The 26280-nt window shown below is 39.5% G+C and overlaps 2 long non-coding RNA genes across 5 annotated transcripts in view; both read right to left on the bottom strand.

Annotated features, from left to right (window-relative positions):
• Nucleotides 1-26280, bottom strand: part of LOC308190643 — a 105826-nt gene that overhangs the window by 53419 nt on the left and 26127 nt on the right. For 2 of the 4 annotated variants that reach the window (XR_013947424.1, XR_013947427.1), the window contains exons 4-6: nucleotides 19099-19250; nucleotides 15680-15819; nucleotides 12507-12605 (exon numbers count right to left, since the gene is read on the bottom strand). This is a non-coding gene — a long non-coding RNA (uncharacterized lncRNA). The remainder of the gene's footprint in view (nucleotides 1-12506; nucleotides 12606-15679; nucleotides 15820-19098; nucleotides 19251-26280) is intronic. The other 2 variants (XR_013947425.1, XR_013947426.1) reach the window with 1 other exon arrangement.
• LOC308190644 lies at nucleotides 1875-10387 on the bottom strand. The gene is made up of 5 exons (XR_013947432.1): nucleotides 8845-10387; nucleotides 7718-7780; nucleotides 7247-7306; nucleotides 6146-6220; nucleotides 1875-2955 (listed from the first exon to the last, which is right to left on the bottom strand). It is a non-coding gene; the product is annotated as an uncharacterized lncRNA (long non-coding RNA).

The raw sequence follows: 26280 nt of genomic DNA, 5'->3' as shown, positions 1-26280 counted from the left end.
CCTGTACAGGGAAAATTTGTTTCCTGTAAAAATGAACAATTCTGGTTATTTACCTATCCTGAAATTTATCAAAATTTATCTAAATGGTAGCTGGGCAGTGCCTGAAGCCATATTTGTTAGCAGGGTATTGTTCTGAAGACAGAGAACTAGACATCATTCTGCTATTAAATATTTTTGGCATATTCAGAGACACTTTGGAGAAGAGGCAGAAAGGGTTAGATTGAAAGGATTAAATTACATGGACTGGATACCTCACTTTATCACAACTGAATATGAGGTGTTGTCCTCAGCAAGCACTCCTGGTCAGGAATTCACTAAAACTAGCCATCGATAGTTTGTTTTTTTTAATATTTCCCTATTACCTCTGACAGCTCTGGTGTACCACACTTGAAAACTTTAGTGGCTCGAAGGATTGAAACGTGCTATGCAAAATCTTTCCTTGGCAGAAATCAGGTCAGTCTTCAGCATCATACAGTACAATGAAACAGTATTTTGCAAAAGTGTATTTTTTTCCATGTTTTTTATGCTAAACTGTTATATCTGCATAGATCATGTTATTGAACATGTACAGGGCAAAGCCTAAGGCCAGTTTATTAAAATATTGGGAATATTTTATCTCTACTAGAACTAGATGATGGAATTATAATCCTGTTCAGTAACAGCCAAAAACAGAGCTCTGAACCATTTCTGCCTCTCACAGTAGGCAATTGTAATCTGTCTTTTATCTCAATCGTCTGCTGGAGAGCTGTATTTTGCATGCATTTCCATAAATACAGAGACGTAAACTTAAAATCTATAGGTGTCTAAAAATCCTTAAATAAATGTTAACTTATTAAAGGTGCTCAGCACGATGAATGCACTTGACTGCACCAGGAGTTGTGGATATTAACCTGCTGTTGGATTTTTATTTCTCTCCACTAACTACTTACAGCCTATTCTGAACACTATGCTAGGGTTGTTTTTTTTTCTGTCTTTGAAAATGCTTCTTCAGTGCTGTTACACTAAACTTCTGCCACTGCTCACATCTCTCACGACTTTTAGTGAGCTCTGTGCTAACTGCTTTTTCTTATGCAGTTCTACTAAAAAACAAGATTAGGAGTTTTGTGCACCTCTGTGTTCATGGTGCCATTTATTCTCACAGAACAGAGACTCTCACCAGAATGGAAATAAAACATAGACCTTTCTTTTTCCAGCGTGCTTCATCCTGACTCTTTCACAAAAGCTGATATGTATACATTATACATGTTCTCATGTTATCATGCTACCTCTATAACAGCGGGGTAGGAAATAATTCTGTCTGTATTCTATACAAACCATTGCAAAAGTAGAAGAGATTATATATAGTCCAGGTCAATGTTCATTTTGTATTCACTCTGCACATGCCATTTTCACCGTGGATGTGTTGTGAACTTGTTATTTGACTACACTGTGTTTTGTAAAGGCTGTATGATAAGAAACCCTAGACCTTTTAGACGGTCTGCTGAAAGTCCTAGAGATTTGAGAACGTGCTTTAAGCTAAAAGCACAAAATAAATGCCCTTGAATGTGCTAGTCAGATTGCTAGAGGGGCAAAGTTAGCCATGGCTGTCACTTTAACAGGCCGGTGCAACATAAATAGCCCAATGATATGAAGCAGTGCTACCTGGCAGCTGTACATGCCCTCCCTCTACAGTGTAGCTGCTCATTGGTGTAGACAATGACAAAGCTCTCTGCTGCACAGGTAAACACTTGTTTGGCCAATAGGTCACAATCTGTTTAGATACATCCTTCAGGAAAGAAAGAGTTTGCAGGAAAGAGAAACCATTGAATAACTAATCATGCTGTGCCAGTTTCCAAATCATATTTCCACTTGCACAAAGCCAACAAACACCAATGTCTCAAGGAAAGAGTGAAAGGGGTTCCTGCAGAAAGATTAGGGAGGATAACCAAGCAGTCCATGGGAGTGAAATATCTTGCTGGCCACTTGCACATACTCAGGACCACTTCAAAGAAGCAAGCAGGTCTTCAGCTGTTACCACAGAGTTTAGTGGAAAGTCATTTGATCGTGTCATTTGCTGTTCCTTAAAGTAGGAGGGAAAGAATGAATGTGTGAATGTGAATACTCTGGCCACAGTCATGCTGATCTTTCTAGTTGCTGGTGAATATGTAATGATACGAAGATGTCCTACATCTTCATATGTGTAAGTGCTTTAAGCAAACATGCACCCTGTTGGTAACAAGAGCTACCATCACAACCTTCTAACTCCAGTGCAGCCCACCAGACCTCCCTCTGTATCTGGTTCTCCGTGTGGCTACTTTTTAGTAAAAGAGCTCTGGGGAGCAGGAACTTCCTTAATTTTTGGCAAATAATTTTGTAATAATGCCTCAGTATAATTAAGGACAGAATTCAGTTAATAGCTGTAGCAAGCATTTTAATTTATTCAATCTGCTTTTAAATGTCAACAGTTTGAAGTACTGTTGGGCAACAGATTCCATAACCCCCAGACATAATTAACCTGCAATCAGGATAAGACAACTTAAGTAACATACCAAGGTGTATCTTAATATAGGATTAGAAACATAAAACAAAACAAAGAAAACCTCTGGCTAGCAATGGCCACTCAAGACCTCAAGATGAAAAAACTTCAAAACAAATGCAAACCATCCAGTTCTACTATGGCTTTGCTCTTTGATAGTTAGCTTTCACTAGGTAGAATATATTTGAAGGGACACTTAGGCTCAGCATGAGCTTAAAAGCAGGAGCCAGACACCACAATTTTGCAAGAGGGATTTTGAAACCAAAAATCAGCAACAGGCAGAAACGAAGAATAACAACTCATTTGCCCTCAGCAGGCAAAAGAGTTTCTTCCTCCTTTTACTTTTCCACCCAGCATAAAAATAAAACAAATCAAAACAAACAAACAAAAAAACAGTCACAGAGTTGTGCAGGTGATCTTCAGTTGCTGTATGAAGGAGTCTGGAGGAAAGGAGGAGAGAAGCAATAACTTTCACAGGTCTTTCATGCATAACCATCTTGTTAGCCCCAATTCTGGTGTGATAATGCCTCTGTCAGCATTTTGTCATGCAAGATGTCTAGAGTCCTTTGAAACTCTGAGAGCTAAGTCATTCACACCTGAAGGGCACTCCACTGTATCTACCCAGATTTAAACATAGACTTCTTTTACTTCCAAGGAGAGAATAATAAATTGATTTGTTGAATTATTAGTTTGATCCTGACTCAAAGAGGAGAAACACCTTTTGGCAATACCTGCCTTTTTCTGGCAAGTCTCATATCTCCATAACTATTTAAGTGTCCCAATACAGAATCAATCATCAAACATTTCTGTGCAGGGAGATCAGATTACTAAAGAGCAATGAATCCAATAAGGCAAGAAGCAGGAAAAACAAATCACAGTTTGTAATAAACACATTAAAATAAGATGTTTCTGTGCATGTGGAACAGTGTATCTGAAAGTTTTCTAATTCAGAAACCAGAGAATGGGAACACGAACTTTTCCAAGATGACATAAGAATCTGGCAAATTTACCTATGCTCTACCGTCTTCTGAGATTACATGGGGAATTTTCTATTTAAACGGGGAAGAAATTTCTTTTATTTTGCCCTTTTTTTTTTTTTTGGTTCTCTCCTGTATATACTGCTATTATAAGGAAACTTCACACTTTCAGCCCTATAAAATACCTGGTATTTTCTTTCAGTCAGAAATGGGTAACATATTCACAGAATTTAATTTGTCACAATACTTGATTCCTACAACACATAGCTGTTGAACACAGCCAGCTGGAAAGCGAAGTTTCCAGCTAAAATATTAAAAAACAAACAAACAAAAAAAACCACCAAAACTGGCCTGAATTGTCATTCATTTTTATTATAACAACCTATGTTCATTCCTTTTGATGCATCCAATTTCAACCTTCCAACTGGAAGATTTCAAAAAGAAAAAATAATTTTATTGGAAAATTTTACTTATGGGCAATGCCTTATTTCAATGATTAAAAATAGCAATAAAAATTTAGCAAATGATTATACCATTAAGTGACACAAAGTGCTGAACCCTGGGATAAAAGTACACATGAATCTTAATTCTCTTTAGGCAACTCTTTTCTAATAAAATCTACAGGTACAAAGCCCTTTTGGGGGGTCTGCTGCTCATGTCCTTCAGGAGAGCTGAATGGGTTGGGTTAGATGCAATCATGTTCCAGTGGCTGCAATACAACTGTGTGAGCACACAGATGCCAAGATACCTTGTACCCTTTTAAGACTTCTGGTGCCTACGGCTCGATGAGTTAGAGAATAGGATGGAAGATCAAATTCAGATTTTATACATGACTCTGTAGCTAAGCATTGCTTTAGTTTAAAAGGCTATGTTCAACCACGAATCAGGAAACCTTAGGTGACACTTTATTTTGTGCTGGAGGTTAGACGAGAAAACCAAAGTTCCCTTCTAGCCTTTCTATATGCAGTAGTCTGTGAATTCTGGGTTGGTCCAATTCAGCAAGCTTTGCTCAATATTTCCTGCTTAATAAGTCTTCAAAATCTGATTTGCAAACCACTCCTACTAAATCCTCTCTTAACACCTCCAGAAGAGAGCCCAGATGCAGAAATTAATGTTTTCATGTAGATGGGTTATTTTACAAGGAGCTGACTAGGAAATGGACAGTTGTAGATCTAGCTTATAGCAACATTGTGCCTAAGTCTGTACACTGTTAGGGACAGGAATTGCCAGTTTAAGTTTGGATTTTTTCAAGGTTTTCCCTGGAATGGTTATCCACCTTGCAAGGTTTGAATTTTCATAGTTGGCTTGTGATAATCACCGACAGGAGTTTCTTAGGAGGGCTGACATTTCAGCAATATTGCCTGGGGAACTCTTGCAAACATTTGATAAGCTAAAGAGAGAGGTGGTAAGAAGAAGCCTGAAAAAGCAAAACAATGTTTCATGAAAATGCAACGTGATTTGGAAATGGAGGAACAGCAAGAAAAAGAATGAAAAGGACCGTTTATCTAATGATGATATATACCACCACACCCACTTGTTCTCTCTGTTACCACCACACCCACTTGTTCTCCCTCTGCTCTCTTTCAGTCTTCCGCTCTCCTCTTATAAACAAGAAAACGACACCAATATCATCCTCTCTAACACTTTTCACCATAGTCCTAAGTATTTTATTATACAGATAAATTTATAGGGAATCTTCGTTATTTCCGTCTTGTAGACAGACTCCACACTCTATTTCCATATCTGCTCCTTTGAACTCATTTCTACATGATCTGAGTCTCTTTGATATGAAGGTTTCTTGCAAAGGTTTGTCCTTCTTTAGACAAGTACCTCTATTTGTGGGCATTAGAAATTACTTCATCATACCTGAATGCAGGACACTAAGCATGTATAGTCAAAAGAACTATGCTGTTTCCTACAGTAAATTATTCCCAGATTGCTGGCTTAGTCTCCCAGTCCTCTAAAACAGAGATTAATGCAGCCAACATTCTAAAATCATAATGATTTTTCAATAGTTCTCATTTCAACTAAATTATTCTGAAAGACACACTCCTACACTAAAGCAAAAAAAATGGCAGTACCAAAGATAATAGACAGGAGATTTCCTTCGACCCCAGACTCCATCTCATCATTCAGAAGGATCTTTCCTGGTACTGCAGAAGTTTTGTGCTTTAATATAAAACAACACTCTTTAAAAAGAACCTTCTCCTCATCTCTTCACTTCTACAAACCCTGAATAAGATGATTTCTATAAGAATTAGCTAAAATTTGAACCCACTAAGATCTGAGCTCCACTATCAAGTGAATAATGCAAGATTCACTTGCATATGGATGCATTTTACATATAAGATGGATTCAGATTTGCAGAACCAGCTCACGCCATGCAAGAAAGACCAGCAGCGACCAGCCTTTGCCTTTCTCTTTCTGCTTCCTGTGTATTTCCCAAGGCTAATTATCAAGGCTGGTCTCATTTTCTTAATAATACAGAGTTGTTACAGCAGTCAATAGGATCCTTCAGTGATGAGCTGCTTATGCGTGCCATTGCCTTTATTTTAAAAAGGAGCCAAGAAGCGAAGGGAACTGAGAAATAGAGAGCTCTTTAATGGGAAGACATCTGAATCTGAAGCCAAAAAGATCTACAGAAAACCATTACCTTTACTTTAAGGTGATAAAATACTCAGTACTGTAGATCACATGCTTCTCACTTCTCTGTGCCTGCTCCTAAGCTCTGAAATATCAATAAGATCAGATAAAATTGATTTAAAAAAAAAAAAGAATTGTATTCACAGTTTAACAACAGTCATAACCACAAGTCAACTTTAACACACTTTGGCATGCTAGCCAGTCATATCGGAGAGTAACTTATCTCCACAGGACTGGAGCAACAGCTCCTTTTATTTTCAGCTTGTATGGGAACTGTTGGGGAATTATTTTTTGCAGAGGTCCATTCATAGCAGCCTTGGGGCAGGGGTAGCACAGTCTGAAGAAATGTCAGTAAAGAAGGTTTAATTCTACTTCACTGTCTAGCTTATGGCTTCCATACATTGTCCAAGGACTACACAGCTGTGGAGGAAAAACAACTCTTTCCCAGAGTTCAGTTCACCGCAGGACATCTCAGCCATGACCACGACATTAAAAACACTGTTAAACATAACCAGGCTGTAATATGCCCATCTACCCCATCACAGCAAAACTCAGAGGTCACCCCACCCCCATGTGGCCAGAGATATTACTCAATAAGTAGCATGCTGAACTGCAGGTTTAAATCAGGATATCTGGGGAGAAATCTGAACAGCTCTCCCATGCTGAATAAATTGTCCATTTCAAGAGCAGAGAATTAAGTTGTTTTTACCTTGGTAAATTAGTCTTTGAGATACCATCTTATACAGAAGCTATATAGTAGCCTAACCCAACATTAGTTACAGAAAGCCAGCCTTACAAAGCACAGTTCCAGAAGAGCCTATCAGATGTTTTTGGCAACTATTTGCCAGCCATGGACAACATCATTAAATTCAATCAAGCAGCCTTACGGGTGCAACTAGGGAGGAGACATCTTCTACTGAGATTTGTAATGTGTATGCCTCCAGTGAAGTGCAGGACTTGGATTCCCTGGTTTTTGATTCAACACCTTTCATAGGAACATATACACACACCACGAGATGCAAAAAAATGAAAATAAATAAATACATAAATAAATAAACACAAATAATGAGTTGTTGACTTTGTTATTGTGTTTCTTTTTAAGAAAGGTCACCTGCTGGGCTTGCTTTTCCCGTTGAAGTCATGTCTTGCAGATGTGTTTCCCTTGGTAGGCCTAGAAAAGCAGAATTGGATGGAAACCCCAACTAAGCAGAAGACCATGGAACCGTTATTCACTGCCTGATAGCAATGAACAGGCATAGCTGCCTCTGAAGGTGCTCACCTAGCCACATAAGCATTTTTCAATTGCTTCTTAATGTAAAGGATAAAACCTTTTCCCTACTTTTAGCCTTTTCCCAGGGCCAACATCAGTGTTCTGTAATAACTCATCTCTGAGTAACAAAGTAAACAACATTACAAAATAAATTCTGATGCCAAATATCTGATAAAGATGATTAATGCCTCATGAAATATCCAAGTCATATTTGCAATAATCGCAATATTTGAGGTGGATAACAGCAGAGAATTATAGGATTTGCTATAAAGCTGAATTATCTACAGGAAGTTCATGTGAATGTCACATTACCTTCTAACTCGCTGGTACCTGCCAGACATACTCCTCAACAGCTAGTTATTTGTTTTCTGGATTCTAGAAGTAGAACATATAGAGTTTTGAAATAGATTCTGTAAAAAATACCTTCAAAAACAACTTTGTTCTTGAAAGAAACTATATCGGCCTGGAAACAACTGTAGAAATATATGAATTTACCACTTATGAAGAGAATTTTGGGGAAATACTATTGAATCGTTGCCGTTTCCCAGTGCTTGTTCAAGACAAAGTTTGCCAGCAAGTGTACAGCTTTCTTCCATTGAAAAATGACACTTTTCTTATTCAGAGTAAATCACGTAGGTACATTCTGCAGTATATTTCCCAACACAATATAAACTTAAATGCTTGACAAATGTTTTGGGAGAAAAAAGACTGAAAGGTACCATTTTACAGCACCTCAACCATTTTCATAATATACTCAGCAGAACACAAGAAGGCCTAGGGATAACTTCCTTCTTTTCCCCTGTGATTGGATAAACAATTTCTCCTCTAACATAATCAGACTGTTTCAGTAGCTAGCCAATGCACAATAAGATAACGTGATAAAAGGAGTATAGGGAAGAAAAGTTACTATTGTTGGCAACCACTCACTCCAGAGTTCTCAAATTTATTCACTTAAAATTATCTATTACATCATCTTGTTAATAATGACTGAATGCTTTGTAAGGATTGTAACAAGCTAAATTCACAACTGGAGTTGTTCTGACTGGACACAACTTAACTGTTTTGTTTTGCTTTCACGATGCCTTAAGGTCCTCTTACAACCAGCCACTTCTCTGATGCTAATGAAAAGCCTTGCCACAAATACTCCAACTTAATTATTTTTCTATGACCACTCCTATACCCCCCAGCCCCAAATTGCACCAACACGAACACTGGTGGCAAACAAGCACAAACAGGGCATAGAAAAGGTCAAAGAAAATTTGTTTTCAACTTTAAAGGAGTTTCCCTGTAAAACTCTTTCCAGCACCTGCTGAGCCCTTATAGCCCCTAGAATTTTCTGTTCTCCTGAAAACTTCCCATTTCACATGGAACAGCAAGAAAGTAATATCTGGAAGAAAACTGGCAATGAGGAAGAGCCCTGTCTAGCCATTCACACCTACCTTGCAAAACTCCAGGCTCCCTTGAATAGTCACTGCATGATGTGGGAGGAACACGGGCAGACTTTTCCCTCCATTTCTAGTGTCAACAAGCAGAAACAGGGAAAAACTCTGCAGGTCTAACCAAGCACGGCTGGCTGGGTAGGGGATACAGCTAAGCCACTGCACATTAATATGCAAAAGTTAGTCCTTTATAGCAGGTTGTACAGCTTTCTTTTTCTTAAGATGCACTACATTATCAGGAACCACTTGCAGATATCACCAAAAAGCCTTGCCTTTTTGTGCATCTAGGCTTTTATCTGGACCTTCTTCACCCACCAGCAGATTCAGTAATTACCAGAGACACACTTGAGCCCTTTCTGTGTGATTACAAAATCCCAGAGCAGGTGGTGCATGCTTTGCTCCAAGGGCTGAAGACAAAGTGCTGAGCACATTCACCAGGGCTTCTCTCCATGGTCACCACAATCCACAGCACCACAGCAGGAGGCACTAACAGAAGTAGAAGCGTAGTTTTTATCTGTCCCTCTGGTGTTCATTTTATTGCTTCTCCAGAAGATCCTTGAAAAAATTCCCCTTCCTCCTCTGGTAGCACAAAGGGCAGTTGGTCTGAAATCAGCTTAGTCATGATCACCAGAGCAATTACAAAGTCCTTGTTTAATTGAAGGGAACCCTTTGTTATCCACACCCAATCTGATATTGTATTACCCTGCTCTGTAACTACATAGATTTATGGAGGTACTTGTCAACAATGACAATTTTGCTAACACATTCTAGGAAAAAGGAACATTAGTAAACAAGCAAGAAAAAAAAAAAAGGAGAAAAAAAAAGACAGAAAAAAATGAGGAACTTTGGAAATGATCATCTTTCTTTTATTTACAAGGAACAAGTAACCTCATGAGAGTCAGGAATAAATGGAAATCAGCCTCCAGCCTTCACAAATGAATAATCATGTGTAGAAAACATAGTGTTTTTGTTAAAAATAAAGATGTAATTTGCAATTAACTGGAGAGCAAGAACTATTTCTTCTAGAGCCAATCTAATGAGGTTTTTAAAACTGGCATATTCTGATCTCATCTGTTTCCCTATGGGCAGAGAAGCCAATCTTGAGCTTTCCTGTTACAGATCAAAGTGATGGCTACAAACGTTAGTAAAACAGTCTCCCCTAGTGTCAGGCAAAACAGGATAAAAGGCAAACAAGCAAGAAATTGAGCACATGGATATGGGACTACATGGGAGGGTATTTCTTCTATTCCAAGAAAGATGGAATCACATCTACTAAATCCTGAATTTCAATAAATACAACATTATTATGTTAGAGTACTGGTTACCATGTATGTGTCAGCTCTCCAGAGGACCCAGTTTTTATTTTCCTTACCATTCAAGGACAGTTGTTCATATATTTATTTGCATTGCCATATTGCGGAGATGCAGGCTGTGATCAGAGGTCCATTGTGTAAGGTGCTGTACACACAGTTTATCAAAACAGCCTCGGCTTCAGAGAGCCTTCAGTCTAAACAGGGAAATTCTAGAAGTCCCAAGGGGAAACAAATGCCTGTAAGGTTTCCAAAAGAGAACTAGAATGTCTTTGGAAAGCATGTTTGGGTGGCATTTTATACTAACCTGAAATTTTGATGTTTTTGTTTCAGTGATATATTTATCTAGGTTTGTGTCATTAGGAGCCTCCCCTGTTACATTATATCAATTATATCAAAACAGTTTCAGAGAATAAAATTTATCTGAGGCTCAGAATTGCACCCTTAGTAAATCTCTGCTTAATCAGAGTCCCTTTTTAATCAGAAATTTTGCTGTTTAATTAGTCCTCGCAATTCATCCTTAAGCATAAAGCACCAGAAATCCCTTGGCTATCCCTCATCTGCAAACATTGCAAATTCTAACTTCCATCACCAGAATATTTTCAAAATTAAGGTCCAAAAGATCTTGAGAAGGACACCTTGAATAGATCTTCAAAGAAAATTATGTCCATCTAAAGGCTCACATAATAAAAATTAGCAAAAGAAAATAACAACAAAAATGTGTGTTTTATTACATATATTTGTTAGCATCCATTCAGAGACAAATAGCTATATATAAGGCACAATGAAAAGTAACCTCCTAAATATAAATATGCATCGGAGAGGGGAGCACAGGTGTTTTAAGCAGAAAAGGAATAAATGGTGAACAGGAAAAGGGGTTCAAGATCTACATGTCTGGGAATGTTACTACTTGAGAACATAGTTCTACATCTCTTTCTAGAAAACATAAGGACCTAGAGGGGAACACAAAAAAAAGGGGGGGGGGGGGGGGGGGGACACCAAGAGGATGCTTATATTCACATTTATAAAGGATCAACAGATTGTCCTGGGGACCTTTGTCTTTGAACCTCTTCTCTCTTTATTCAGCAAAGGCATGATCCCTTTGGTCTCTGCATGAAATTCTGGATTCCCCAGAAATCAGTAGAAAAGAAAGATTGACAGACAGAAAACATGCTTACTGTTGGGCTGTGTGATTGGTGGAGTTGCACCTCTTAACATAATTTCTGCTAAAGTTACTATAGATCTGCATTGCAGTTCAGCCCAACATGTTGGCAAGAAGTGGAGATTTTCTTAAGAAGTACTACTTTGGCTAAAGCACAAGGTAAGAAGGAGGAGGGAGGATAACAAAAGCAAATCACAATGCAACTATTACTTAAACTAAGCAACACCCCTTAACCTTCCATTGTTAACATAAGTAATACACATATTCCTATTAAAAATACTGCTGCTAGATCAGTGAACAAAAATTGGACACGGAGATGTGTTGAATTGTTGGGAATTAAAGAAAAATAAATTAAAGAACTAACAGGTGGTACTTAGAAGATGCAAAGTAAATGGTAGCCATTTTCCACTTACGTAGCTGTTATTTTTCGATCCTATATTTTAACAGTAGAACACATTAAAATTTCTTCACTGAAGTCAGATTACGAATTTCAGTGTTGTTTTTCTTTTAAGTGAAAAATGGCATTAGATACTTTTGCACAGGTAGCTGTGAATAACACCACAAATAATTTCTTTTTTCATACTCTATCTTTTGAGTTGCCAACAATGTTGATCTCTGCTAGACCTGGATGAGCTAATTTTGTAAAAAGCAGAACATGCCTGATGTAGTAGAGAGATTTCTGTTCTGATGCTTTCAAATCTCCTGTTCATATTCCTATCAATCACTGAAGCGAGTCATCCTTTTACTGGAAGAAATTTCATTTAATCTTGGTGAGAAAAACCTTGTATAAGAAAAGCTAGTTAAGCTGTATGGCAGCCTGACATGTTGTGTGGCAGATGGGAGACCCTATATCCTTTACTCCGCAAATGACCTTAAAAAAAACAAGTAAGTGGAGAGTGAGGAGAGAAGATAGCCCAAAGACATTTGAAGGCAACTACAAGTCAAGGACCTAATAGAAAGGAGGCTGGAAAGTGAAACATGAACAACTTCACAACTGATGACTTCTGGTTGCTTTCCATTTCCAAGAAAAGGGGAGAGTGCAGAGCTACTGGATAAAATTTGCTAAAGCATTGTCATGTACGTTATTTTTTTTTATATAAATTTTACTAACAACAAATTCCTAGACTGTAAGAGGTTTATCTAACACTGATGTAAAATTCCTTTAAATCAGTTGCTGAGCAAGTACTTACACAGTAGATGATTCATTTTGTTTTCACCTTTGCCAACCATCTCTGAAGAGGGGCCAAAGAAAACCTTTCTGGCATACAGAGATTCTTCTCATTTTGAGCCTAAAACCAAAGAGATTTGATCAATTTATTCATTGATGGTGCTGAAGAAATGATTTCCAAGAACTTTAAATATATTTCAATATTTCTGAAGAGTTTTAAAAGAAAGAACAAACAAGAAAAAACAGAAAAGAAGAAAAACAGGAGAAAAGTTAAGGGGTGTGAGGCAAAGACGGAAGTGGAGAACAAAGTTTTCCCGGTATTTTTTTAATAGGCCTAAAGTGAAGCCTTGGTGCTACTGAATTCCAGTGATGCTGCAACAGCAGCTTGGATTCAGCCTGGATTCAGCTCCTCAGTCATGTTGCTGCTCATACAGTGCTCAGCTAGGAATGCTCCAAGGAAAGTCCTGAGCTGTTCAGATTTCTCAGTGCAGCTCAGATGGTGCACAAAAGTGAAAAAAAAATCAAATATTTTCTAGATACAGCAACCACAGGGGAAACACTCATATAGGAAGGTTTCTATAGATTCTTGTTGTGATTGAAGTTATTCTTAAACTAGAAGGTATTATTTTTGTTTTGGGTGTGAGTGTTTTTTTGTTGTTTTTTTTTTTTTGATTGGTTCTGTTATTGTTTTTAACTTGAACTCCAAATAGCAAATTGAGTCTTAAATTTCATGCTGATTCCTTAAGCCATTTCCATTCAAGTGGGACTAGTGGTTTGTCTACAGATTTGCTCTGGAGCAACAAATTCCTGAAATTTTAACAAACACTGGAAAAGCAACTGGCATTTAACAAAGCACTGAGGAGATGAAAACATGGAATTTCCTAGCTGAAGTCTCTATTACTTCACCACAATTCATCCGAACATGTTATTTCTCCCTGTAGCATTAACTGGAACTAGTGTATAACCTACACAACAGACAGAGAGGTTCCTATACTTTGGATCAGGTATTTTAATCTAGGATATTCTTTCTTTCTAGTGGAGGTTTAAGACTTAGAAGAATGTACAGGCTTTGTTATGACACACACAGGAATAAACTTCAACATTAAATTCACTAAATTAAATCTGTTATTGCCAAGGACCGCAATGAAGAGAGAGATTTATTCAGTATGCTTTCCACTAGGACCAAGAACTAAGGTCATGGTTTATGCTTGTTTCTTATGTAATGAGCACCAAATGAAAGATGCAAATGGATTCCATTCTTAAGACAGAGTTCAAATGAGCTATTTAATATACTAAAAGCTAGTGCGTACTGTATTGCAAAGTCCACAATGTTCCACAATGTCAATTGCTGCCTATGCCATTAAAGAAATTAAATGGATTGAGTTTCAAAAATAACCCGTAAGCTATTCAGAAATAATTTCTGCAGCCCCTCAAGATGAACTGTCTATTATAGCTGCATGGCAGGCAATGTTAGTATTAAACTCTCCCTTGGCTGCATGCTGGATGAGAACATGCACCTTGATCCTTCCAGCATAAGTCTGAGGATCTCGTGAACATAAGCCACCAAGTGAAGCTCTGCACTTCCTCCAGCTTCACACAAAGACCACATAATACCACAATTTTGCATTCTCCAAGTACCCACAAATCAGGTCAGCTGCAAAACTGTTCTAAGTTTATGCAAAAGATGTATGAATATTGCAGACAAGTTAAGACTACTCACAGCTTCTAGTCTGCATGGAAATAAACTATTATCTGCCCAGCTACAGATGATGGCTAAAATTTCCCACCTGCACATTTCCTGCATATTTTCTTCTTGTTTTGGTATTTCTTAGCCTATTATGTGGTAATCAATTACCACCACCAGGGAGATAAAACAGCTTAGGCAGCTCTCTCCTGGCAAGTATGGGAGAATTGCAGGGATAATTAATTAATGTTATAGTATGTTAATGTAAGATATTGCTTTACAGTTGGAACTTTTTCATAGCATTGTATAATTATACAAAAACTTCATCTCTGGTTCAGGAAGTCTCACAACCGCAAATCACAGGAGGCTGGAAGAACATCACTGCTTGCTTGCCCTACCCATACGCTCTTCCTTAGGTATCCACATTTAACCCCTTCGGGGAGAGGATTCAAGGCAAGAAAAACCCTTAGTCTGGCTTGGTACACTTGATATTGTTCTTTGGTGTAAGCAAGCACAACTTCAGACAGACATTTATACACTATTTTATTTCTTTTCCCAAGTCCTGTTAGATTGCTCTTCCATTAGGTGTACAACATGAAAGTGGAATCAAGGCTAGAGGAAGTGCCTATGAACAAGATATGCATGTACACAACCAGGATCTTGCTTCTAGTAACTGGTGAATTCAGCCCCAGAAAAAAAGTGACAGTATGGATATGGTGACAAAAATTATCTTATGACCCAGTTATGAGGTTAAAACCAAAAGAATCTGAAATAGTGTTGGTGGGAAGGAAAACTGGACACTGTCTGTGGCTTGTGATTTATTTTTTTAATTCTTTATTGACTCCTCATAAAAGTTTCAGACACTTTAAAATAACAATCAACCACGAAATAAATGTGTTATTCACTGAAGTTCTTTCAACTTCAGGATAAATTGGTGTCTGGCAGGAGTCAGATCTTTAAAGAAATACCCAGTGTCTCCAGTAGGTCACCTTTTCTTCTCCATCAGCTACCACTGTTAGTCTACCTATTGGCTTGGAGTCTGTACTTTTTTTACAGGTACCAGTTCCTTCAATCTCTGCCATTTCTCATCAACAAGTACTTGCTTAGCATCTAGTGAAGAATAAAAAATTAAAACAAAACAAAACTGAAGGATCAGAAATATATTTTTTCTGATTTTAAGAGAAAGGATGGTGTCTTCCTAATTATTATTTTTTGCTTCAATAAAAATTTTTGCAAATTAATCACCTCTCTATATAAAATAAAGGCTAAATAAGGAACAGAGGTTTGGAAATAAAAAGCTACAGACCTGTGTCTGACAACCATTTAGCACTGGTGCTTATCACAACACCAGCCTTAAAGTACATTTTTCCCACAGTCCTGCCACTCATAAAATCTCTCTTCCATGTTGATTGCAAGTGCCTAATAAAAGAAGAGTTTGTGATGGTATCTTTTCCTATGACAAACAAGTTTTCTGCTCTGCGCATTTTAGAAAACATGTAGGAGCTGATTACCTTTGAAAATTCTACTCCTCCATCAATTTTAGCTAAAAGAAAACAATGAGTTCAAAAGTTCAGAGGTTTGTTCAGATGGACAGGCACACACAAGTCCACAAGCACGCAGGCAGTAGTTTTGGCTCATTTCTTTAGGAAACCTGAAACAAGAAGAAATCCATGCTCAAGAAGATAGGCCAAGACTCCTCTTCCAAATTGGCTATTGGAGAAGAGTTGCCACGAGGTTTACGTAACCCAGCCACGTAATGGCATTTGACCTACTGCATGGCTGAGCACCAGCTCTACCACCAGCAGCAGCAACACCCAGGAAATTAGCAGGTAGGAGGAGACAGGGAACAAAAGGAAAGGAAAAAAAAAAAAAGAGAAAAAAAGCTTTGCTAGCTGATCTTGTTGATTGATGTGATTAATTGCCACCCACGCAGGTAGGTGTTGCTACTGTTTATTTAGCACTCTGCCAGTAACAAGTGGTTGAGATTCCTTCTGGTTGCTCCACGGACTTTGTCTACCTGGAAGTCAAAACCAGTTGTATCTTATGCATCACCACCAACTAAACAAAACATCAGGAACATAAGATAAACAATCCTAAAGAGCTGGATAGCAGGGACACTACATGCACTTCTGACCTGCCAGGGTGCTGTGTGCAGGGGGAGACGGCCACCTGGCTTTATAAAACTTGTTCTCTGCTAAAATACCTCCTTCCTCAGAAAGATGCTAGTGTAACACTGAGAAAAAAGACTCATAGCTATATATACTCCTGGCACCTTGCATGCTTGAAGATCTAACTCCACCTCCCTCATGTGTTGTTATGGTTGGGAAAGGCAAAGTGAGGGGAGAAGGCAAAAGGGGAAAAAAATGACATAACAAGACTGTTCCACTGAGGAAGGAAACTTAAATTCAAGAACTTACAGATCACACAAAAGATGCTTGGAGCAGAAGCTGCTTTAATATTGGTTTTTGGTTCTGTACTTACATAGCCTGCCTGGACTGAATTTGGTAGGAACTGCTGCACTTACAAGGGATGGTTAAAATATACATTATATATTCAGACTTAGAATACATACATACATGCATTTTAATCCGCAAATACATCTTCCCAAAAATCCTTTCCAGTTTTAGTCACTGCTGAGTATATTTTGAATACATCTATGCAAGTGTGCAAAGGTTGAATGACTGTTCACTTTTACCCACTGGCACACGAAAAGACAAGTTACCACTCCCCTGTCAATCAAAGCAGTTAGCATTTCAGGTGTTATTAATCTTTCTAGAGATCCAATTTATTTGCACTGGTTTTCACCTATTAAATAAAACAACAGAGACAAGTCAAACATTTTCTAGGATTTCATTTTCAGTCTAGCTTGCAACATTTTTTCATCACATCAGGACTTCCCACTAAGCCTAGGATCATGCATCTCCTTCGGTAACATGCATGTCTCCAAGCCTGTTCTCAAGAAGCAACATGTACACCATCACTCTGCTAGTGAAAACAGAAAAAATCGGGACTCTACGAAAACATACTCTTGGTCAATGGTCTATGCCTTAGAACAGAGAAGACATGGGAGAAAAATAGGTAAGTTGATAACAAGCCAGTTAAAAAAGAAAAGCCATGGAGGGAGCTTTAAGCAGTTTGTGTCATGCTGCTTTGGTGCTTTATCTCAGCCAGGGAACATACTGAGTGTGGCTTTCCCAGCTGAAAATAGGTGTCCATTGTTTTCACTTTTGGTCAGAAGCCAATTAGTTGTCAAACAGGCTCATCACAAAATTGTTAGTGTGCATGGCAAAGCAAAAATACTTCACTTATATGCTCCCTTTGTCAGAAACAAATTAAAGTGCAAGTATTTCCAGCTAGAATGGGGTGGGAGGGTATATCCTTGTTCACAGGGCAATCAAGATGCAAACCTTCCTGTTAAGCTGATGAGAAAAATGGGTGAGGATTTATAGATGATTAGTCTGTAACACCCAGAATAGGTGTTACACAGAATGTTTTAAATTCTACAGGACAACTCCTACATAATTATATCACCTCTTGATTGGATGAGTAGCACCTGGGATTGAAAATATACAGTTAGCTGCTGAGATTTTTCTTTTTGTTCTGAATGATATTTGCAAAGCATGGTAAGAAATCTGAATCATCACAGGTGCACAAAGCCAAAGTTGCACTGTACCAGAAAAAATAAACCTGTGCTAGCACTAACCAGTAACAACAAATCTGAGACGTATCACATGCCTGTTTCCGCCTATTAGCATTGCAGCATTCCTTTACTGTGTAATTAGCACTGCTTACCTGTCTTAGCCAACATCTCTCTGCGTAATATGCGGCATTAAAACTAATCATCCAGACATAGCAAATGCCACATTTCCAGTTCTGAGATATACAAAGCCCAACCTCTGCATGCTTCAGACTATGTTTCTGGACCTTGCTTCATACCAGCCAAAACAACCATCAGCAAAACAGTTTTTAGTATGAATACTCACAGCCTCTAAGCCTAATGAGCAGCTGTTTGGGCAGCGGTTTCCAGGCTGCCCTTACAGTCCAGATGAGCAAGCTCTGGTGTGGCCACATCCAGGTTGCCAAGACCCATCCTGCCTGGGGCCTCCAAGACTGGCCATTGCATGTGCGCAGTATTGTGAAGAACGATGAAAAGCTGGTGCATGGCTGGATCTTTCTCAATATTACCTAAATTCTTACCTCACTTGCATTGTCTGGCTGCAACAAAGCTAGCCATTAGTATCAAAGACAAAAGCTACTTATGGCTCAGGAACTCTTGGCTACCTGTGTGAATAGATCTCCAAAAGGTTAGCAGAGTCCAGTGAACATTGTAGTCTACCAGATAAAGAAAGGAGTTAGGAAGAATATGGTCATGTAAGTTGCCCATGACAAATAGATAAATTCATGGCTTCATGAAGCCTAGACCTGATCATTGCACTCCAATGTCATATATATTACACTGCAGATAAACTCGTATTACACGTGACATCAACTTTTGTTCCTAGCCAGACTTTGATTTTCCAAGACCGCTATGACCACACAGTGCTACACCTGAACCACTAAACCCTTGGCAGGTCCATACTCTCCCTGTTCACTGAGCTGGTGTGCCTGACAATCAGGCAGTGTGGCCTAGGTGAGACAAATCTGCTTTAGATTCCATATTCAGCCACCAGGAGTTCCTGAACCAGTCCCATCCACCAAGTCAACAAAACCTCCCTGTGAATGCCGATGGGATGAAGGACAAGCACATCAAGGGCACTCACCCTGCCGTACCTACTGTGCATGAAATTAGGATGAGGGACACTCTGCCTCTTGGCCTGTCTTGGCTGGAGGGACCCAAACCAAATGATGTTTTCCTCATATACATCTCTTTTATGTTTACCACAAGCATATGTGACATATACGTTTACATTCTCTTCACAGTGGTACGTACCATGTCTAATGCCCCGTTCCCACCACGTGCACAGCTGAATGCGTGTAACACACAAGGCATGCCAAGCAAGTTTATTTTCAACTACTTGAGAGGATGTTTCTCCCTGAGGCACAGTTTCTGTCCAGCTTGTTTAGATGCCACAAATCCAAACCCTTGGAAAAAAAAAAAAAGAAAAAAGAAAAAAGAAAAAAATTAAGAGAGAGAGAGAAAAGATATAGCTGAAGAACATAAACAAAGCACTGTGAAAGACTGCCCCTGGGAGGGAGCAGATGCATTACAATCTTAAAAATTAAAAATCCTGTACACACTTTGCCAGTTCCTTTCATGATGAAAGCAAATTTCATTAAAGTGACAGCAGTAGATTTCCTGCAACTGCACCAATGTCTTCCTGTGAAGCAAAGCCAATAAATATGTATATATTTAAAGGCTAACAAAATCGACATGCCGATAGAGCATTAAGAAAGGCATCGGGAGCCTCTGTCTCCCTTTCCACAAACATTCTTGTGTCAAGGCTTCCTTCCTGCAGCAGGCTCACCTTCACTAATATCCTCCTGCCTTTGCTTTTCTCCCAACAGCAGGTCAGAGGAAGGGACAGTCTCTTCTAGTGTGGTGGGTTACTTGCTCTCATGTACCAAAATAGTAACTTGTTCAACTGACACAAAAGAAAGAAAACATCCTCGCATCCTGTCCTGCTGCCAGCTTTCAAAAGGTAATTAAACATCCCCCTTTTTCAAAGAGCAGAGTTCTTCAGGACCATGGTGTTTGAGCTCTGATGTTGTCAAACAACAGGGGGTTGCTTAAGCTTTGAATGACCTTTCCAAAGACCTACAAGCAATTTAATGGAAGCCCTCTTCAGTGGAGACAGAAGCGACCGATTATCTGCTTCCTGTTGTATAGATTGCTTGGGGTAATGGAGAACTTTGATTCTCGTGGTCCTGAGGACAAAAATGAATTGCTTCAGGCACATTAAGGAGATCAGTATCCATCCATACTTCCAGTACAAAGAGGTTTTGCTACACAAAATTTATCCGGATTGTGTAAATTTTAGTTCCTCTTTCCCCACCCCATTCTGTTCTCTTTGCCAGTTGTTTCTAATGTGCAAAAAATTGTACTAACTGCAAAGATCCAATCCCACCCCCAGATTAGGAAGTCATGCTCTCTAGGAGTCCCAAGACTGACTGTCCATGGCAGCCAGGTTCTGATGGAGCTCAGCACACCACGTTCCAGCTGCACCTGGAACCACCGTGGTTCCCTATCTGTACATGGGATGGTGCAGAGATGAAGGTAAAATGGGAGTTTAGTAGGCCAATGCTATGCTGGGTAAGAACTCCTTATATCAGGACAATTCCCATGTTCCTTTCCAATCCACAGAAAACATTCAAAAATAAATAAAAAATAAATAGCAGCACTAAGGAGCAGAATTCATCTCAAAATTCATTCTATGATTGGTGCTTGTTTTCCTTCAAACAGAGAAAATAGGAGTCCAAAAACAAATATTGGGTCAAATTCTTTGGGCTGCAATGCAGTAAACAACCCACTCACTCCATGGGAGATTTGCTCGATTAAGAACCATTAAGTCTAGCTCTGTTTCATGATTTTATTGTTTGCTGAAAAGTCCCTGGACGACAGCCTCCCAGAGAGCCAAGCCTCTGCAGCCAACGTGAGATCAACAAGTTATACTTTTGCTATTCCTGGACTCACTCAGTCAGGAGGACCCTTTAACCCACAAAGTGGAAATGAGGCTCTTGTTGTGCCATCCAGCATTCACCACTTTCTTTGTCTCAAATAGAAGGGGAGAAGTAAAGCAGGCTGATTTTCAGCTGGAGAGAGCCCTGTAGCAGGCAGGCTAAGGGGCCAGCTGGCTCCAAGCACGGCTCTGGCTTCTGCATTTTGTCTTTGCCTCAGTGAGATCATTCTCTGCACTGCCTTCTCCTCCCTCAAGTTTTCCTCTGCTTAGCCTATGTAAAATAAGACAATTACTGGCAGGAAGCTTGACTCAACTTTCTTCCCCTCTCCCCCAGATATCTGAGGGACAATGATGTTCTGGTGAAACCAGGAGATTAAAAAAATAAATAAATCCCTGTGTTAAGCTCCTTCTGCAGCACGGTCATTACACAAGACTCCTCTTTGCTCCCGCTGTGAGGTGAGTGAGAAGACATGGGGATACCAAAGCTTCTGGGGGAGGAAACAGTCATGCTAAGCAAGGCAACTTATCCAAGCCTTTTCAAGACCTCAGTGGCATGGCAAGGATTACCTTGTGTTTTTCAGACCAGGTAATAAAGGGAGTTACTTAAGGCAGCAGACTGCTTGCTGTTGCCTATGCCAGAGCCCAGAAAAGCCATGCTTCTGCTGTGGGCAAGGGAGAGTGGGGGACTGAAAGGTACAAACTGCTATTGTCCAGGGGTGACAGGTGAAAGAACAGCTTTCCTGAGACAGCTGTTACTTTCCCCCAGCTTTCTCATCATGCAAAAGAAGGAGAGGCAGCCAGCCCAGGTTTTCTTCAGGGCACTTCCCCAGCTTGGTGGCAGGAGCAGACAGGCATTAGCTCTTTTACCTTGGGCCAGCAAATTTAATTTTGTCAGCACCACCAAAAAGATGTCTGAACTAGCCGTGCTCAAACACAGGTCAGGGTCATCCTTTGGAATCTTCAGGAATATCATAGCAACCATAATGGCCACAACAAATTAAAGCAATGCGTCAAACACTTGCTGGCATTTCTGGAAAGTACCTTCAGATAATGCTTCCAGCAAAATGCATCCTTACAGAAAACACACAAATTCTGCAGTTGTACAGGGGGAGGGGATGTTGGGTCAGGGCTTTTTTTTTTGTTTTGTTTCCTTCTTTGTTTTGACATCAGTTGCTGTAAATTTGGAAAGGAAAATAATGTGATAATCTAAAAATTTCTAAAGTAAATACATATTTTTGATTATCAGGTCAAAGCACATAGTAAAGCAGAGGGATGGTTCATAAGTTACCTGAGAGCATCCAAGTGTGGCACCAGCTCTGCAAGTGATTTATGACTGCATCAATGATATATTGATGTGGCCCCAAATGGAGCTGCCATCAGAACTCATGTCACTCTGAGGTAACACCACCAAGCACACCCAGGTAGCTTCTTATCAGTCTCAGGATAAACAGAGAACACAGGGTCAATTCCATTCCCTGGAAAACCCTCTTTGCTTTTCATCATGACTGCAGGGGACAGGTTTTTTTCCTACTTTGCTGGAAGAAGGGAAGGTTGCCTGGCTTTTCATTATGCCTCCTGGACTCATTATCTCCCATGACTATGGGCAGCACTACCCTAGCTGCCACAAAGCCTGGAAATATCGCAGCTAAAGACATCCCAATGTACGTGGTCTCCTCTGGATCAGAGTATGAACCTCTGCATCATGCACGTATTTGCCTGGCTTCTTTCTTCCCTCTGTGCTAGCATCCTAGATCCCATTGGACAAAAAGCATGCAGAAGGCCACAAAGATGAGGTTTTGAGAACAGTTAAGGCAGCAAAAAAAATCCTGGTATATTTTTTATCTGATTACCATGGGGAAACAAGACGGAAGCCACCACAAATCTCTTCTACCACCCTTAAGTACGGTGGCAGCACACATTTTCTCATGTGAAATGAAAAAAGAACTTAAATAAATTTTTCTAGCCTCAAAATGAAGCTATCTAGATCGAGTACTTAATGGATTTCAAGTTTCTTACATTTCTTAGACACTTGAAACATTTGGTTTGTCCTTCCATAGAGATTGAGGCAATGTAAAACATACAGAAAACCTTGAGGTACACAAATACACATGAAATCAACTGAGCTGAGCTCATTTGTACAACACTGATTTGGCACAGGGTAAAAGTATAACTCAACATAAAGAACTACTTCCTCCTTGTGTGTGAAGCTCATAGAAGTTATCCATACATCATTTGGGTTAATCAATAGCCCTAATGCTGTTCAGACAGTAGCTCCAAGCAGTTGATTTCTTTTCCATCCAGTATTCATCAATTTCACCCATTGGCTTAGTTTATAATTCTCCTTTATATCTCTGAAATCTCTGCCTACCAGCTCATCTTGATTTGTTATTGCGGGACTTCATTTTTAATTTATCATTGTGCAAAGTAATCCATTAAACAAAGCCAGAAGCTGGCAGGCAGACTGTTTTCTTTGAGGGTCTGGGGAAGGAAAAAAGGGAATTAGCTATGGAAGGAATTAGCTATGGGAAATGTCAGATTCTTAACCATTCCCAGTTCTTGTACTGCTTTTGATTGAAACTATCTGTTAGTGTTCATGAGAAAGGCTCTATCACTGTTGTCTTGATTGTGTATCAGCCTACAGTACAAGATGGATTAGCTTAATATACTCCTGAAAACTAGACCTACTTTTCTCTACCCTGACCTATTTTTAATAGCTATAACAGGAGTTCAAAGAAAAGCTGCTCTGCCTGGAGCTGCACCTTCCCAACACGATTGCATCACCAACAGCCACAAGAACCCAACAGTCCAAGTAACGAACTCTCATATGAACTGTGAAATATATTCTCACGCTCGGATTCATAAGCAACAATGTTAGTGGGCCAGACTCTGTAGATGAGTTGAAGTGATAAACAACCCCTTCCTTTCCCTATTGAGAACAAGAGAGTCAGATTTCCCACCACAGCTACTTGAAGGCAAAGAGCCCACTTGCTTACAGGTGTGAAAGTGATTGGACAAGAGAAATAAATAACCCTAATTAAATGAATCTGACTGCTAAGCTGGCTTGCTCATTCAAACACCTCTCAGCTATACAGCTAAAATCTCTCTCTCCTTTTTCATTTGCCATTGTGGGTGCCCTGCTTTTGGAGGTCAACATCTGGAGCTGGTCAGGTGCATTAACCTTATCCTACAATGAGAGCACTCTGTCTTGGTCAGGTGTGAAAGGAGAGAATGTGGCAAGCACATATGAGGAAAAGACAAGTACAATCATCACAACTGAGCAAAGGTATGTCTGAACTTCAAAGGCAAATAATTTAGGGGATGGCACAGACCAACACTTCAGCCCATGTAAGTCACCCAAGCACCAACAAAACTAGTTGTCTGCAACAGATCACCCCTCATGAAGAATGGCTGCACAATCTGGCACATATCCAGACAGCCAGATGCAGGTCTGAAATAACTAGCTAATGTTATTATTGAAATTAATTGCTTCTGAGTTGCTACACCTTGTATATTTTAATATAAGCAGGTGGAGAACTTCTTCACTTTTAGAACACGGAGTTCTCTCCCCTCCAGCTCAAGGACAGATTCAAAGCAACTTTCAAGTGTCGTGGGTTAAACCCACAGGCAAAACTGCCTGCAGGGACAGTCATGTGAGAGCCCAATAAAGTCCACACGACAAGACAATTCAGGCAGGTATCCAGACAGTGAGTGGGACATCTCTAACTGCAAAGTATGCAGCAAAAAGTGTTGGTTGTGAAAAGCATGTTCTGTAACAAGATTCCAAACAGTGATATGGTGTTTGGGTCAAGTAAGAGAGTCCATTTTTACCTGTCAAATGAGTTCCCTTTGTAAAACCTCTCCTGAGGCATTTGCTTCCTTCCAAAGGCTCAGCAGTTTTTTAATATATTCTCTTCCTTGAAGATGTATTTTTGTTCTTAAGTTTTGCTGAAGAACTGGGCTATGTCAAAGTGATGAGAGTCAACAGCACCACTCCCACCTTTTCCAAGATTGCTTTTGGTGTTATTTTGATGCCTCAGGAGTCTTATTTCAGCCTTATAATAACCCACTTACATGTGAACAACTCGTAGTTGTCACTGAGTGATGTTTCATATCTCCAGGCTTCCCATACCAAGAAAGCTTGAGGCTTATTCTCTGTTTATGTTTCTCTGATGTGGGGCAGTGGTGCTTTCCTGTACACTGCTTAAAACTTTCCTTCCTGATAAACTGAATTTGGCAGACCTTTGCAGTTGTCTACACATTGTACCACGGTGAAGTTTTATATGCAAATGACTTTGTGATTTGAGGTGAGAGTTGTCTATTATATCTGCAGGTCCTGCCACCCCAGGAACCTCCCTGTGCAATAGATGCTGCAGTGATTCTGCAGTATCTAGAAGCACAGCTTGCAAGCACAAACACCCCTGCAGCTCCCCTCAGCACAAGGGAAGGGAAGGGGCATTCAGCAGTGGTGGAGAGATTCCATTGCCTCTCACTGGCCCCCAGCCATGCTCTGGAGGAAAGGGGCCATCATTTGGATAACCAGAATGAGCTTAGGATCTTTGGTTGGAGCTCTGTTACCAGCCTCGTTTTCAGTAAGGGGCTGGAAGAGATGATCTTGCTGCTGATCATTATTTGAACTGATATGAAACTAGAATGTCTGTCTTCACAAACATTCACTCCACTGTATGATAGATGCTATTTATCTAATGCTAAACCTCTGGTTTCAAGATGTCTGGACAATAATTGGGAACTTAGTGGATGGTAGAAGACACTAGAAGGAAAGATTTTTTACTCATATAGGCTTGGATCTAGCCAAGCAACAAAGAAGCTTCACAGATTTCAAGCAGGAATGTGGATAATAGAATTTAATTCTTTCCCTCTCAACCTGGATTTGATTTTCCTTTTATTCTGTTTAGTTTTCATCTGCCCACAACTTAACAGATTTCATTCACAGATGCACAGCCGTTATGGTTATAAAATCTTCCAAACTATTTTGACCTCCGGTATCTCATAAATCATTATATTTCATACCATTATTGAACCAAAAGTTTGCATTTAACTAACCCATGTTTTTTAGAAGGGCTTCTGATCTAGATTTGAAGGAACCAAGAATTGATCAGTGTGCCTTGAGTTTGTTCCAGGATGTAGTCCACCACTTTATGCTGAAATGTTCTCTCTATCATGTCTTGAAAGTACCCAGATACAGCTTTCAGACACTCTTGGTTGTTAGGCTATTGATTCTTCCAGAGAAAGGCAGCCTCGCAAGCAATTCGTTGTTCTTTTGAAGGCATTTATCCACTGTATTTTATTACCTTCTACTCAGTAAGAGCTGACTGGATGTTCTCTTCTCCTTCACACAGAAAATGGGGAATAACTTGAAATCATTTTATAAAGGATGTGGCGTGCTACTTAGAGACTGATTTGGAACAGAACCATTGAATCATTTAGGCTGGAAAAGACCCTTAAGATCATCAAGTCCAACCATCACCTAACACTAC

The sequence above is a fragment of the Anser brachyrhynchus genome (genome assembly GCF_964034855.1).
Source record: "Anser brachyrhynchus genome assembly, chromosome: 2".
Lineage (NCBI taxonomy): Eukaryota > Metazoa > Chordata > Aves > Anseriformes > Anatidae > Anser > Anser brachyrhynchus.
The sequence above is the reverse complement of the archived record's forward strand: the minus strand, read 5'-3'. Positions and strand labels throughout refer to the sequence as shown.